General features: G+C 37.1%; 1 pseudogene; it reads left to right on the forward strand.

The window, feature by feature from the left end:
- The first annotated feature begins 1,331 nt into the window (after positions 1–1,331).
- On the forward strand, positions 1,332–1,955 carry LOC116585584 (annotated as a pseudogene).
- The last annotated feature ends 15,462 nt before the right edge of the window (positions 1,956–17,417 follow it).

Below are 17,417 nucleotides of genomic sequence, written 5' to 3' on the forward strand. Positions count from 1 at the left end.
AGTTCCAGATTTCAGGTTATACTACAAAACTGTAGAAATCAAAACAGTGTGGTACTGGCACAAAAAAAATAGACCCATAGATCAATGAAACAGGATAGAAAGTCCAGAAACCCACAATTATATGGACAATTAATCTTCAACAAAAGAAGCAAGAGTAGGCAATAATAAAAAAATAATCTCTTAAACAGATGGTACTAGGAAACTGGCCCATTTTCATTCACCATACGCACAAATGAACTCAAAATGGATTAAAGACCTGAATGTGAGACCTGAAATCATAAAAGTCCTAGAACAGAGCATAGGCAGTAATTTCCCTGACATCAGCCATAGCAACATTTTTCTAGTTATGTCTCTGGGAGCAAGGGAAATAAAAGCAAGAATAAACTATTGGGCCTACATCAAAATAAAAAACTGTACAGCAAAAGAAACAAACCACAAAACTAAAGACAACATACTGAATGGGAGAATATATTTGCAAATGACATACCCAATAAAGGGTTAGTATCCAAAATTTATAAAGAACTTATAAAACTCAACACTCAAACAACTAAATAATCCAATTAAAAAGTTAGCACAAGACCTTAACAGACATTTCTCCAAAGAAGACATCCAGATGGCCAACAGATACATGAAAAGATGCTCAACATCACTCATCATCAGGAAAATGCCAAGTCAAAATCACAATTAGATGTTACCTTACACCAGTTAGAATGGCTAAAACAAACAACAAGGAACGACAAGGGTTGGCAGGGATGTGGAGAAAAAGGAAGCCTCATGCACTGTCAGTGGGAATGCAAACTGGTACAGCCAGATGGAAAACAGTATGGAGGTTTCTCAAAAAATTAAAAATAGAACTACCCTACAATCCAGTAATCCTACTACTGGGTATTTGCCCAAGGAATAGAAAACCACTAATTCAAAAGCATACATGCACCCCTATGCTCATTGCAGCATTACTTATAATAGCCAAATTATGGAAGCAGCCCAAGTGTCCATCAATAGATTAATGGATAAAGATATAATACATAGAAACAATGGAATACTATTCAACCACAAAAAAGAAGGAAATCTTGCCATTTGCAACCACATGGATGGATCTAGAGAGTATAATGCTAAGTGACATAAGTCAGAGAAAGACAAATATATGATGTCACTCAATACGTGGCATTTAAGAGACAAAACAAATGGAGAAAGGGACAAAGAGAAACTAAAACAAACTCAGCTATAGAGAACAAACTGATGGTTACAAGAGGGGAGGTGGGTGAAGGAATGGGTGAAATGGGTGAAGGGGATTAAGAGTAAAAATCATTTTTGCCACATCTATTGTGAGAATGAAGACCATTTTTGGCACTCAGACTGTCAACATTCCAGAAAAATGCCAGCATCACTCTTAAGGAAACTGTTGTTACTGTGAAGAACCCCAGAGTTACCCTGATGGAACTTCAATTACATCAACATAGAACTCAGTCTCCTTGGAAAGAAAAAGAAGAGGCTCCGAGTTGAAAAATGGCAGGCAACTAGAAAAGAATTGGCTACTGTTTGCACTATCTGTAGTCATGTAAAGAACCCAATCAAGGGTGTTACACTGGGCTTCCATTACAAGATGAGGTCTGTGTATGCTCACTTGCCCATCAGTGTTATTTAAGAGAATGATTCTCTTGTTCTTGGGTGAAAATATATTCGCAGGGTTCAGATGAGGCCAGGTGTTGCTTGCCCAGAAAGATGAGTTAATTCTTGAGGAAATGACATTTAACTTGTATCAAACTCAGCTGCTTTGATTCAGGAAGCCACAACAGTGAAAAACAAGGATATCAGAAAATTTTTGGATGGCATCTATATTCCTGAAAAAGGAACAGTTCTGCAGGCTGATGAATAAGATCTAAGTTTTCCAGTTACAGAAACAGCAAGATGCCAGATGATTTTTCAGACTTATTTGTGATATTTTAAAGATGCAATAAAAGCTGTATTGATTTGGGGTAAAAAAAAATTCTGTATATTACTCAGTGCTCATCATGATAAATGATGAGCACTGAGTAATATATAGAATTGTTGAATCACTCTAATGTACACCTGAAACTAATATAACACTATTTACTGTACTTAAAAAGTCTAAAAAGTTAGATATAATTCTATGATATACTGTATTTTAAGATGAAAAATGAAATATAATATCTACACTAAATGCAGCTGCCCTGAAAATTGACATTGAAAATGTAGCTATGAAATGAAATAAAAATGAGATAATAATGCAAAAAGAAAAAAAAAGAGAGAGAGCGGGAGTGGGAGAAGAAAGGGAAGAAGAAGAAAAGAAAAATGTTAGGGATTATTATTGGGTGATTTTTAAAATCATTTTTGAAATTCAAAATATTTTTAAATTGAACTTTCTGGATCTTAGGTCTTTTAATGATTCCACCATATTGGCAGTCAACTGATAATATATGGATTTTTTTTTTTTTGGTATGAGGTTTTTAATGTATTAATATTCTTTACTTTTTAGATATAAAAGCAGAAAGCGTGATTAGGGAAATACATTTTACATTTTGATGACAGAATAAAATTGTGTGGACTGAATTAAACTTTGGGGGCTCATGACTTAAGTATTATTTAAAGTCTTCTCTAGAATTACTTTAATTGGTTATGCGTTCTCAGAAATAAAGAATAGCCTTGAAAATATAATCACTAAGCTATCAATTTTAAATATTTATTTTAATTATTTAAAGAAAAACTGATCTCTTTCTCTGCCTTAAAATCGTTCATTTCATCAAGCAGAGAGCATCTTATTTCACATGCTAGGTACAGTAGTAGGTTGGTGTGGTGGACATCCCTGCTGCTCACCAGTATTTCTCACCCTCCTCCCCTTCTGGCATATGAGAGCGTTAGGCTCTTCCACATCCTTGAGTTTAGATGTAGTTATGTGGCTTGCTTTGGCTAATGTACAGAAGAGAAGTGTACCAATTGTAGGTGGCACTGAAGAGCTGTGCAGTACTCTGTGTTTTCTCTTCCTTTTTCAGTTGACCTAGGAGAGTGCATGTTTCATATGGTAAGTGCTTCAGACCGTCATCCATGGAAGACAGGTTTCCAGGACCTAAGACCTAGGATGAGCAAGAAATCAAGTTTGTGGTGTTATTCACTGAGACTCGAGGGTTTTCTTTACTGCAGTGTAATCAGAACTATCTGGTTATAGTCGATTATATTATTGGTTATAGTAGATAAATTTAAAAAGGTGGTTAAATAACATAGAATGTTAGACTGCATATATAACCCTAAAAATTATTTTTTGTTTATAATAAGATATACATAAAATAATATTTTGTTGTTGTTAGCCAAGGGCTTTTCTTTGATTATGAATTTGCCAACTAGAGTTCCATACTGTCTGTCGCTCATTACCACATAGATCATTCTCTATATGTGATTTTCCTTGGGAGAAACAACCTGAGTGCAGAATCTTAGGGCTTTTTACATTGCCATCTTGCAAATATTTTAGAGTTGTCTCTCTTAATAAGCTTAGTTTAGGGTTTAGGTGAAGGGATTAAGAGGTACAAACTTCCAGTTATAAAATAGTCATGAGGATGAAAGCACAGCATAAGAGAAATAGGCAACAATACTGTGATAACGTCCTGTGGTGACAGATGATAACTATATGTATCATCATGAACATTGCGTAATGTGTAGTATTAACAGTCAAATCACTGTGTTTTACACCTGAAGTTAATATAACGTTGTATGTCAACTATACTTCAATTTAAAAAATCCACTTAAAAATACAAGCCTACTTTGACAGCACTTTTTAGAGACTTACCTTAAGTCTTTAACTCTCCTAGCTTTTCATACAAACATCTGTCCTTTTCACATGCCTATTTTTTAGTTTATGTGGTATTTAATTAAATTGTATAATCTAGTAAATATAGGTGCTAGAAAAATTTGGGAATTGACACAACTGTTTCTTAGCAAGCATATAATTCCTTTGGCTAGAGTAGAAGACTAGAGAATCCTAGAGAATAGCCTGCTGGTCATGAGTTTTGATGCAGAGAGCATCAGTGCAGCCTTTTACATTGGAGCCTAGAGAGTCAGTATATTGGACACACTGTGGCGCAGCTTCTCAGGTTTTCTAAATGACTTTCCTCCTTCTCTTTCTTAGGCAGGACCCATTAACACGGAGGCACCCTTTCTCTTGGGAAAGAAACTTGAAGGTTTCACATAGTCTGGGTAGGAAATGGAGGAACAAAGATTCTAACTCAGACAGGTTGACTCCTAACCACTTAAATGGAGCCTGAGGCACATGATAGAAATAGGATGGCCTGGGTAGGAATGCTGATGCTAGATCAGAGGCTCTCTAAACACTTGCTCAGAATTAAGCAGCCTCCAGGTAAAGTAAGTCAGAGCTAGCTAGTATAAATCTGCTCCTTTTGAAAGATCCCATTTCTGCTTTTTATAATAATTTCTGCAGGTGACTAGATTTTTCTGATTTTATTATGTCACTTATCCAATCATTCAACAAATATTTAATAAGCATCTTGTGGGCCATGGGAAATTATAGGTACTGTGGGTATACAGAGATCATGAAGGTACAGCCCAAACATTAAGAAATTCACAGGCTGGTAGGAAGACTGACAAATACTCAAAAAACTGTAGTAGAATAATGGTAAACATGGGGTATGAGAAACGCAGAGGAGAACATCAAACTCCTTGCCTGTAGCTAGAATAATGGGAAGACAACCCAGAGACGACAATGAAGAGCAGGGTCCCGAGCTCTAGGCATCATTTTTCCAGGAGAAATGGGAAAGAAAAGACATTTTAGGCAGAAGGAACAGCACATGGCAGGAAATGGAATCGTGAGTATAGCGCATGCCGGAAACAGCGGATAGCATGGTGGTTTTAGACTATGGCCAGAGGGGCCGTATAATTCACCCACAAAACCAGGATAATACTTTTGAGAGTGAAAAGGAGTGTTTTTCATAATTGCTCTGGGTCAACACAAGCAAACAAGCACTGTCCCAGGTAAATCAGGGGGTGTGGTCACCCTGAGTGAGGAAACCACAGAATGGAAAGGGTTTAGGAATCATTTAGACTTGAATTTCAGTAAAGGCTTAGATGGTCAGAGGCAGAGTGACTGAGTTCAGGCAGTTATTTTGCTGACAAATTCCTCATCTGCAAAATGGAAATTATTCATCTTGTCCTTGTAGGTTTGTGCTACGGCCATATAACACATACCAGGCAACTAGTGCAAGTACTAGTATAGTACGTGCCCAGTAAATGTTGCTTCTCCAGTGTCTCCTCTACTCTCACCACAGGACAAAAAAGGAAGATAGTCTGCAGGATTAGGCAAGTACTAGATTTCCATAGATCTTTTATATCATACTAAGGAGTTCGAATTTCAACCTAAAAAAAATAAGCAGAGAAATTACCTAATCATATTTGGGCTTTAGAAATAGGAGCCTGGTAGCAATGTTTGAGATTTATATCAAGGCAGTAGGTCGTATTGAAGAGCTCCTGGTGACCTCTGGTGTTATAAAACCTTAAGATCTTTATCTTTTTGGATGAGAATAACCCTGAAACAGAGATTCGTGTTTAAAGAGTTTCTTTGGCAGGTCCCAGAAGATAGCCTAGGAAAGTGGGAAAGTGGGGCAGGGAAGGAAGGCATTCAAGAAAGGGCAACTGAGCCTTAATCTGCTAGAGAACTCTGGGAGATGTATAGAACCCGTGGCTCAGAGGGGGCTCAGGTGTTTGTACAGCCTCGGGGGAGGGCTACACAGGAGGGCCATTAATTCTTAGGCATTTCCAATCTGCTAAAAGGGAAGGAAAAACAGGCCTTACTGGCGGGGAAAGCCCTCAGGCTAAGAGATGCTGGCAGTTGTTAAATCAGGCCAATGTACATGGAAATGATCAAGATGGAGGGCATGAATAACAGTGGCGTCTGCCATTAGTGGAAGCTCTGGCTTTAGAAAAGTAGGGTAGAAGGAAACAAATAAATGGAAATCTCGCATATAAGTCAGCAAATTAATTGTGTCGAAATTGTGTTATTAATATAAAATGGCCAATTTGATTTTTTAAATTTCTCACTGAGTTGAGTTGATTTTGTTTACTCTAGGCCAAAACTTTATAGCCAATGAAATGTAAAAGAAAGAGAGAGAGAGAGGGAGGGAGGGATGGAAGGAAAGAAGAGAGAGAGAAAGAAAAAGAAAGAGAGAAATGAAGAAGGTAGGAAGGAAGGGAAAAGAGAAATAATTTATTAACTGATTTTAATTACTGTAAAATTACTGATGAGAGTGTTTGGAGCCTTTCAAGGTGGTTCATTTTTCCAGGCTTGGGAGAATTAAAAGAAAAAAAAAAAGAGAGAGAGAGAAATTCTGGTAGCTTCCTCATACTACAGAAGGACATACCTGGACAGAGAAAATCTAAATAACCTTCCCATGATCACTTAATGAGGTGTAGAAAGATCTGGAAAGGGTATTTCCTGCCTTGGCCTCTTCTTTGCTTTTTTAGCTCTTCAGCAGTGTCTAACTTAACTAGAAGACTAATATAAACTGAATTGTTAGGTGGTGCTCTTTCTAAAGTGACATGGTGGGTTTCTTAGTATTAAGGTTTATTTTTAAGGTGGACACCTCACATTTTCACATAGGTAGAAGTTAATGTCATTTAGGGGCGCCTGGGTGGCTCAGTGGGTTAAGCCTCTGCCTTTCGCTCAGGTCATGATCCCAGGGTCCTGGGATCGAGCCCAGCATCAGACTCTCTACTTGGCAGGGAGCCTGCTTCCCCCACCCCCCCCCCCACCACCTGCCTCTCTGCCTACTTGTGATCTCTGTCTGTCAAATAAATAAATAAAATCCTAAAAAAACAAAAAACAAAAAAAGAAGTTAATGCTATCTTATAAAAAAGGAAACTGACGCTCAGAGAGTGTTCTTGCTTAAGATCACGCAGCAAGTTTTTACTAAAACCAGGATTAAAATTCAAGATTTTTTTCTCTTTTATCTGTTTTCTTTTCACACAAGTACAACTATTTTCTGTTTATTTAGTAGATATATACATACGTGTGTGTGTGTGTGTGTGTGTGTGTGTGTATGAAGTATATAATGTGATCTAACCATGGAGATTGCTTCCATAAAAAATATTTTACTAGATGGGGCGCCTGGGTGGCTAGGGGATTAAGCCTCTGCCTTCAGCTCAGGTCATGATCTCAGGGTCCTGGGATCAAGCCCCACATCAGGCTCTCTGCTCAGCAGGGAGCCTGCTTCTTCCTCTCTCTGCCTGCCTCTCTGCCTCCTTGTGATCTCTTGCTCTCTGTCAAATAAATAAATAAATAATCTAAAAAAACATTTTACTAGAGAAAGAGGCACTCCAACACAATTCGACTTCCTTATATTTAAACTGGGTGCCAAGAAAGTTTGTAAAGAAAAAAAAAAGTTTTTTTTCCTTTTTTTGTATTGTGCTCTGTAACTCAAATACTTCACATACAGAATGATGTTCCTTTTTATAACTAATATAGTAATATAAAACCCAGTGTGGTTAAACCATAATAACTTGGAATGATAACATAATTGAAGTTATATGCAAAAAAGTTTAGCTAACAAAGAATAATTTTCAACACCAGAACAGCTAGCTGGTCTTGGAATAGTCAAGGGAGGAAAGAGAATCCAATTATTACATTCCCAACGTAGTATTTAATGGAGAATCAAAACTTTATAGGCTTATAATTTATAATTGTCTCATGCAAAAAAAAAATCAGGAAAACTATATTTGTGAGAAAATTCAGCAAAGTTATGGAATAGATGTAGATTTTATATTTTCTTTTGGCAATGATTAAAGTTAGAAGGAAGATTTTGTGTGAATATTTCTTTGGATACTTACAGATGTAATTTCAAATCTTCTCTCCCACTTATTAGTAGTATGATTAGACTATCGTCGTCTGTTTTGTCATGTATATTCTCAAACTTTTATCCCCCTCTGCTAATTTACATTATGCCTGCCATACATTAAGCACCACTGGTGAGACATATTATAAATAAAACTACTTGTGGGGCATCTGGGTGGCTCAGTCAGTTAAGCTCCTGCCTTTGGTTCAGGTCATGATCCCAGGGTCCTAGGTTGGAGCCCCATGGCTGGCTCCCTGCTCAGTGGGAGTCTCCTTCTCCCACTCCTTCCCGCTTGTGCTCTCTCTTGCTATCTCTGTCACTATGTGTCTCTTTCTCAAAGAAAGAAGTAAAATCTTTAGAAAATAAAATAAAAAATAAAACTACTTGTATGGATTATCGTTAAGATAAATGACAAAGTTTGATATATTTAGCAGATACTAAATTTTTTTTATTTTTTCAAATTTTCAAATAATTTTTCAAATTTATTTATTTATTTTAGCAGGGAAAGAGAGTGTAGGCGTGGGTTGGAGAAGTAGAGGGAGAGGGAGACAAAGTCTTAAGCAGACTACATGCTGAGCTGATCTCAAGACCCTGGGCGCAAACCTGAGCCAAAACCAAGAGTCTGAAGTTCAACTGAGTACACCATCCAGGTGCCCCAATAAAAAATCGTTTTATTCCCAGTCACAGTTTGTGTTCTTTGTGCTATATCTTGGTACATGTTGGAAGAACTATGGAAAGACGGAGACTTTGGAGTTGGATAGACTGGGATTTATAAATCACAAATGGGCTACTTGGCAACTTAGTGACTATGGACACATAATTTAACTTCTCACAGGTTCAGTTGTTTTTTTTTGTTTTGTTTTGTTTTTCTCTAAAATAAAAAATAGGAACAACCATCCTTCAATGTTGAAAATCAAATTAGTTTATAGATATATGTGGTTCTTTCATCTCTAAAATGGGAATGCCAGTCTTTATGATCTTAAGATGTTATGAAGACATACATAATCTATTTGAAAGTATGTTTTTTAAAAGTCTGCTAAGTATTGGATGCCTGGGTGGCTCAGTCAATTGAGCGACAGACTCAATTTCAACTCATGTCATGATCTCAGGGTTGTGAGATTGAGCCCTGCATTGGGTTCCTCACTAGATATGGAGCCTGCTTGAGGATTCTCTTTCTCTTCCTCTCAAAAAAAAGAAAAGAAAAGGAAAAATCCTAATCCTGACTCAACCCACTGGACTAATCCAGGACTTTTTGTCCCAGTAATTCTTGATTAAACTTTTTTAAAAAATCAAAATAAATAAAATAAAATCTAAGTATTATAAAAATTTTTATTTTATCATTAAAATTTTACTAAAATCATTAAATATGATATAATAAATATCATTAAGAATCCTTAAAACTAAAACACAATTTAAACAGTTTTTTTTATTTTTTTTTTTTTTTTTTTTTTTTTTTTTTTTAAAGATTTTATTTATTTATTTATTTGATAGAGAGAGAGAACAAGTAGTCAGAGAGGCAGGCAGAGAGAGACAGGGGGAAGCAGGCTCCCCGCTGAGCAGAGAGCCCGATGCGGGGCTCGATCCCAGGACCCTGAGATCATGACCTGAGCTGAAGGCAGAGGCTTTAACCCACTGAGCCACCCAGGCGCCCCTAAACAGTTTATTTCTGATGAGTAATAATTTCTACTATAACTTAATCAAATCATGAAGTTGTTGAATATTACAAATGATGACTCAATATTTAAAACATTTGTTTTATATTTATATTTAAATATATATTTTTATATAATAATAAATAAACATAAACATAAATATATATATTATATTTAATATTTAAATTTCTAAGAAACCAAACATATCTATCTGCTAATGATTAATATTACAATTTTATTTTTATTTTAAAAATGTTTTGTCAGGGGGCGCCTGGGTGGCTCAGTGGGTTAAGGTCTCTGCCTTCGGCTCAGGTCATGATCTCAGGGTCCTGGGATCGAGCCCCGCATCGGGCTCTCTGCTCAGCAGGGAGCCTGCTTCCCCCTCTCTCTGCCTGCCTCTCTGCCTACTTGAGATCTCTGTCTGTCAAATAAATAAAATCTAAAAAAAAAAAAATGTTTTGTCAGAAGTTTCCTTTAATCACCTCTACTCTATGTTCAATATGTGATTTAAATGGCAAAATTCCATTTTACATTACTTTTTAGGGTCTCACCACTTTTTGAAATCATAATAGTATAAGATGTTTCCTGTAATTAAATGGACAAATTAGAGATATTGATTTATTCCTGTGGATGAAGCCTGCAGGTAATTTCTGAATTGCAAGGTCCTAGCCCTGATGAAGCTTATGTATGAAGTGAGAGAAAAGGTAGAGGAGACTAACATTGTCAGTAAAATATCCATAGAGGAATTAGTATTCCAATGAAACATTAATGGTAAAGAGGATGGGGAAAGGGTCAGGTAGTGGACTGTGTAAAGAAGGAGGTCTGGGAAAGGCCTGACATGTTCAGAGACTTGGGCCTTATGAGTTGTAGTCAGGGAATGGTGATGAGAAGAAATACGAAAGAAGTCACTTGTGGGAGTCATTGTTTCTCAGACATAGGATGCAGTGAATAGACATTTAATGTTTTTAACAGAAGAGTTACCAACTAAAAGTGAAGTTCTGCGGGATTAACTTGTCAGTGGCTTCTAGACCTGAATAGAGTAGAGAGAAAGAAAAATTTCTGAGAGGAATATCAGTAACTTGCTATTTATGACCTGAGTATAAAGATAGTCATGGATAAAAGGTTAAGAAGTGAATTACTACAAAAAATTAAAAACTATACTTGTGAGTTGGTCTAAATGGAGTAAGGTAAGTCAGAAAGGGAAGAAAGTTTAGATTTTCTTTTTTGGGGGGTTGGAGAGGGTAGGGGGCATTGTGGATGGTATAGTCTGCTCAGGTATAGAAATGTTGTGTTTAATCCAATGGAGCATCCAATTAGACTAGTCTTGTCACAGACTAGGGCTGGAGTCTTAAAAGTAAATTAGTTCTGTGAAGGAGAAAATATAGGCTGGTACAGTTAACCCTGGTTTCAGATACCGAGCTCAGGGAGGTAGACTTGGTAGGCCATAAATTTTTTCTTCCAATTGTAGTCCCATTGCATTGAAAACTTTTCTCTACGAGCCTTTTTTGTTCAAATTATCAGGTAAACTTTCTAGTTATGGAAGTCATTTCTAGTTATTTCAACCTTCAAACGTCAAGCAACACACTTATATTCTGTTAAGCTGAACACCAAGAAAAGTTGTCGGTTTTCACATTTACTGTAATGGAATGTTCTTTGCAATGCTTTAGCTATGACCACTTAAATGTCAACATTGTTAACAATACTGTCTCTATATTAGATATCTACAGGAAAGCTCTTTTAGTTGGAAGACTTTGCATGTTATAATGCTTCCTATATTTGAATGTATTATTAATAAGAGTTAGCTAGCTTCCGAAGTACATGTGCTTCTGGCCTCAGAAAGATATTTCCTTTATTTTCATCATCTCAGTTTAAATTCACCTTTGTATTTAAAAACCATATGATTAATTAGGAAAATCAGTGAACATATCCAAAAAGAATTTTAGGATTTTAGCATTTAAAACCTCTTTCCTCTTCCTATTACACTGTTGGTGGGAGTGCAAGCTGGTGCAGACACTCTGGAAAACAGTATGGAGGTTCCTCAAAAAGTTGAAAATAGAACTACCCTATGACCCAGCAATTACACTACCAGGTATTTACCCTAAAGATAGTAGTGATCTGAAGGGACATGTGCACCCAAATGTTTATAGCAGCAATGTCCACAATAGCCAAACTATGGAAGGAACCTAGATGTCCATCAACAGATGAACAGATAAAGAAGACGTGGTACATATATACAGTGGAATGTTACTCAGTTATCAAGAAAAAAAAAGAAAGAAATTTTGCCATTTGCATTGATGTGGATAGAACTAGAGGGTCTTATGCTAAGCGAAATAAATCTACCAGAGAAAGACAGTTATCATATGATCTCACTGATAAGTGGAACTTGAGAAACAAGGCAGAAGATCATAGGGGAAGGGAAGGAAAAATATGACGAAATTGGAGAGGGAGACAAACAATAAGAGATTCTTAATCATAGGAAACAAACTGAGGGTTGCTGGAAGGGAGAGGGGTGGGGGGATGGGGGTAACAGGGTGATGGACATTAAGGAGAGCACCTGATGTAATGAGCAGTGGGTACTATATATAAGACTGATGAATTGGAACACTACTTCTGAAACTAATAATACACTATATGTTAATTAATTGAATTTAAATTTAAAAAAGTAAAATATTTTCCTTAATCTTGGAATTGATTTTAAAGATTTATTTACTTATGTTAGAGGGAAAGAGAGAGAGAGGATGAGCGGGAGGGGCAGAGGGACAGGAAGAGAGAATCTCAAGCAGACTCCACATAGAGTGCAGAGCCCTCTGTGGGGACTCCAACTCATGACCCCAAGATCACCATCTGAGTGGAAACCAAAAATTGGAGACTTAACTGACTCCACCACCCAAGTGCCCTGATCTTGGAATTGATTTTAATAAAAACACAACTTGAGACAATTGTCTGTATTAAAAATATTCAGCCATTTCCAATTGTTTTGTCAATTTAGTAAGGGATCAGGATTTTTCCTTCCCTGGCAAAAATGGAGCTCTGGGTTTGTGGCTTTCCCCTCTAGGATCCTGTTACATCTCTTCCTTATGGTATCTACTTTAGAAAGTTATATGTGAAGATTTGGGGGCCATGCGTCTATGTGTTGGAAGACAATTGAGAATACGGGCTCCTTGCTCCCTTCAGGTTTACAGAAATCACTCACAGTTGAGCTCCCGCAGTCATCTCCATTAGTCTTCCTCATTTCCTTTCAGTTCTTCCTCCAGATAGATTCTCAGATCACTGCGGAGAGTACTTCCTCTGGGTTGGGGTGTTCCCCTTTCGGACGTCCCAAACCTACCTGACATTAGGCAGTTTTTCTGAGCCTAATTATTGAATTTCTTAAAGAAAACAACAGAACAAAAAAACCTTCTACCCTTCTTTTGTCATCAAGTTGGAAGAAAGGTCCAAGGGAAATTTTTTAGTGCTCTCAGAGTTACGTGAGTCTTTAAAATCATGACTTTAAAATTTAAAGTTATGTGCCTTCTCTGATAGCAGGAAGTTCACATTTATAGTTTCTGGTATTACTATTATCCCAATAGCATATTATAATAAAAATTTGCACACCTAAAACCTAATACATTTCAGTTGCTCAGGCATTAAGTCAGAATAGGATTTCTTACTAACACTCATACAAGCATACACACCCAGTAGCAACTAACCCAAGTTTTAGAACTCAGTAAGGATTGATTTCCCAAATAAAAGTAATCAGTGGTTGCTGATTATCTTTCTTTTTACATACTTGGACAGACTTTAAGATACATAATTAAAATAGAAACCTCTTGTTATTTAAAGTTTACATATAACAAAAACCCTATATTTCTACTATCTATGTATCTATTTCTTCATATCTATATGTACATTTATTTGTGGCTCTACTTTTATATCTATATATAGATAGATGTGTGTTGTGTTATATACACACATATTTAATTTATTAGCACTGATTTTATCCTACTAGTCTTCCCAATGTTCAGGCAACAACATATTTTAAGGATTAATTATGATTTCTTAATATGAAAACCAAAAATTCAACAAATTTAGAATTAAGAGTTACATCTAGGGTCTTCATTGATGTCTCTTTTCTAATTATGGTAAAATGTAAATTGCAAGATAACGACTGAGTATTTCATTCTGGCATGTTTCATATTGCCTCAAGAGTATGTGTAGCGAGTGGGTGTAAGTAAGTTGATGAGCAAGTGCCAAGAATTAGGCAATAGCTTTTCCAGGCGCGATTGTAAAGCATCCGCTCAGTTGCAAAACTCTCTTTCCTCGAGGTGAAGACGCACGGGTAGCCCGGTCAGAATAAATTTCTGCAGCAGCAGCCGCAGCCAGACCCAGGCAGCAGGACCCTCTGCAGAAAGAGCTTCGCTCTTTCATTAGAATTGCTTTGGAGCTCATCCAGAAATGAATACAAGTGATCAATACTGCCCTAAACAGTTATCTCTAACAATAACATTGTAAGAAGTTTTCAATCTAAAAATGACAGAGAAGATATCTGCATTCTTATTCTCCAAAAACATTCTCATTTGCTACTGGCCTCAACAGTGAAGAAACAAAAATTGATCAGCACATCACTGTATACTGGGGCAGCCAGCCCTCAAAAGAAGTTGCTAAATTCAGTACCGAATTAAATTTATAGAATGATTTTTCTGAAGTACATGCTCGATCACTTGGGATTGCACCCATGTGAGATCAGTCTTGTGATTTAAGTCCTTTACTTTCACTTTAACTTGAGAACCTCTGCAGGAATTTTTGCTGGCCCCAAAAGGTTTGTGACTTTTCAGCACGGTGCTATAGAATGTCTCCTTCTCCACCTGTAATAATTACTGTTATTTTCAAGCTATTGTAAATTGAGCACAGCATCATTTATTCGAGAAAGCTCTCCTGGCTTGTGTCACTTTAGCCCATTGTTCTCTCTGGCAGGTAAGACTAATCCTAGAGCTTTTTAACTTCAAGCCTAAAAGAGGAAAGCAGCACAGCCCTCCATAGCCAAGACACAAATGAATATAGTTGACCTAACTCAAAGGCAACCTATGTTACCTTTAGTATAATCCAAGTCGGGAATGCTACCTCGCGTCCTTGGGTTTCCCTTCTATTTAGAGTAACTTCTAATTTCACACACTAACACTGTGCCAAAATCCAGCCTGTGATGGGACCCTCTGACAGAATCGGGGGAAAGTTGTAATTATTGCTTAGTTAGGTGCCTGCTCCATTAAATGGACATGAGTCACTTTTGTCCTTTTCTTCCTTTTTTGTCACAAGGCTCCTGTCCTTTAGAATCCTTATCTCTGTGTAAAGGGCAAAGTCTCTCTAGACTGTTCCTACAGTGCCCTCAGTCCAATAGGTTACAAAGGTACTAGCATCAAGAACAACAACAGCAACAGGTGGTACCCTTGGGAAAATCCATTTCTTCTGAGGTTGTCCCTGTTCCGATGAATGAAGACTTCTTTGAGGTTACAAATATGTTTAGCACCATCTCCATACAAATGATTACAGGTTGTTTTATTCAGAGTCCAAGGAGAAAGCCCTCCTTTCCTGGATATGCATGAGGTGATGAATACACTCTTTGGGAACAAGGAAGCTTTATTTAAAAGACCCTTTGTATTCTGCTGAGAACCCTAAGGAGCTATCCAGGGTGGGTGCATCAGTGTGGGAGCAATCAGAGAAGGCCCCTACTCTCTCTGTTCATTAGCCTTGCTCTCCTTTGTTGTTGACTCACAGTACTCATCATTCCCCTGACTGTATAGAAGGGCAAAAGTGATTTCAGAAAGAGACACAGAAATATCAATCTGAAAAGCTTGAGGGACATGTTTGCTAAGTTCCTCATGTTTAATGATCTTCCCGCCACTGGTGAAACTACTTAGATACAGTTGGTCAGAATGGAAATATACAAATAACATGAAGGCTTAAGAGAGTTATCTAGATAACTTGGGCCTCCATGCTTATTTCAAGAGTTTGAATTGTTCAGATAATGCCTCAGTCCTTCATTCCATGTAACATTTGTAGGTCTGGACTTCATGGGAATGTTTTGTTATCCTAATGGTCGTGGCCTTAAATTCACACTGCAGTTTGCTTACTTGAGACATAATTTATGATCACACATCTATAAATTCACAATATTTTAGTAACACAGAGCCTGTGGAGGAAAAAAAACAACACAAATCAATTTCCCGATAAAGGTATTGTAATAAGTTTCTTGCTCAACATATGCAGCTATTTAAGTTCAGATGTGAGATTTTTTTTTTCCACATAATTTTTGTTGATTATTGCCTTGAATCTTCATTTGCCTTTTTGTGTGTAATAAGAACCTAAACTAGACACTGGCACCATACTGAGAAATAGTACTAATCTACAGAGATCCAAGAAGTATGTCTCTTAGGCCACATGAGTACAGATAGTGTATTTTGTGGAGTGTCATTTGTTCCAAAATATCATGGAACACCTCTCGGTCGAGCTGATTCTAAGAAAAAGAAGGAAGCCTGTCATACCGTTTCATTCCGCTGGTAGCTGCAGATGTAGACAATTCAGGCAGAGAGTATCCTCAGTCCTTGAACATAATTTTACTCTTGGAACTGAGAAGCTCAGTGACTTTGTATGACAATTGACCATGCCTTCATTTTTTTGCTCATCCTGCCTATATGATATTTTTCCTTTTAAGTGATAGGCTGGAAACTTGTGGCAGAGAGTATAAATGAGTTAGAAAAGTTGTGTACAGGTATACCCCAAAACTCAGAGCACAATTCTCATACTTCTTGAAAAGGAAAACTACAATTCTTATCTCAGAATGAGTCAATCAGTGTTAATTGCAGGATGTTTTAGAATACACACTTACCACCTGTACTTTCTGAGGCCAGAAGACAAAAGCATGTTTCCTTCAGCCCATTAGCAACCCCTCAGATTTTGGCGCTCCGTTCTGTTTGTTTTTAAATGAACCCACCACGAGTGAGGGTAGAATGCCACCACCTGAACACAGAGCAGTTTGCCTGGGGTTCATACGCAGGAGGCTATTTTGAAAGATCAGATATTACAGGCAGCTGCCACCTTCTGTAGTAGTCCTTCGTAACCATGTGTCCCCTGTATAAAATTGGAGCTGGTGATTTCCATCACTATACTTAAAAAGGCAGCTCCCAGAGCAAAGAAAGGAAAACAGTGTGCACAATGGAAGCCATACCAAAACAGGCCAGGAAAGTCAACTCCTGTTGTGTATTCCTGTGCTTGTGACCAAGGTGCTAATTACACTAAGGACAAGAATTAACAGGGAGAAAAATAGAAGATTCAGAGCGCTGAGTGACACCTAATTGTATTTACCCAGATAAAAAGAGACTAGAAGGGAAGAAGAAAAGAAACAATGAGGGAAAAGTTCTCCATTTAGTCTTCGTAGTTAGTTAAGAAACATTTAAATTAATAACAGAGTAATGCCGCTTATGTGGCATATATCACATTTTAAATTAATTCTTGAAATAGTTACTCATGTCCTACTTTATTTCAATTTTGATAAATTAGCTTACAGTCACTTTTTGATGGGTGTCCCATAAAGTAAAAATTAGTATCTCATCTGCCATTAAGCACTCTTCGTGTAGCAAAATAATGTTAATATATGTAACAGAGAAGATTTAAAATAGATATTGAAAGTTGATCCTATTAATTTATAGGTTTAACAGTGGCATCCGAGAGGAAGAAAGGGGGAACAAGTTTTATTAGCTTCCTGGCATGGACCTAGAGTAGAAAAACCCCTTGATTGTCCATGTTTGATATAAAAGTGGTCACTTGGCATTCATTATTCTTCATTGATATGATATAATCGTCATCTCTGGTATTTTGGAGTTCAGAGAAAAGGTCTGAGATTATAGGACTGCCTTTAAATGGCTAGCTTTTGTACTAGAAT

Source organism: Mustela erminea, chromosome 3, assembly GCF_009829155.1.
Source record: "Mustela erminea isolate mMusErm1 chromosome 3, mMusErm1.Pri, whole genome shotgun sequence".
NCBI lineage: Eukaryota > Metazoa > Chordata > Mammalia > Carnivora > Mustelidae > Mustela > Mustela erminea.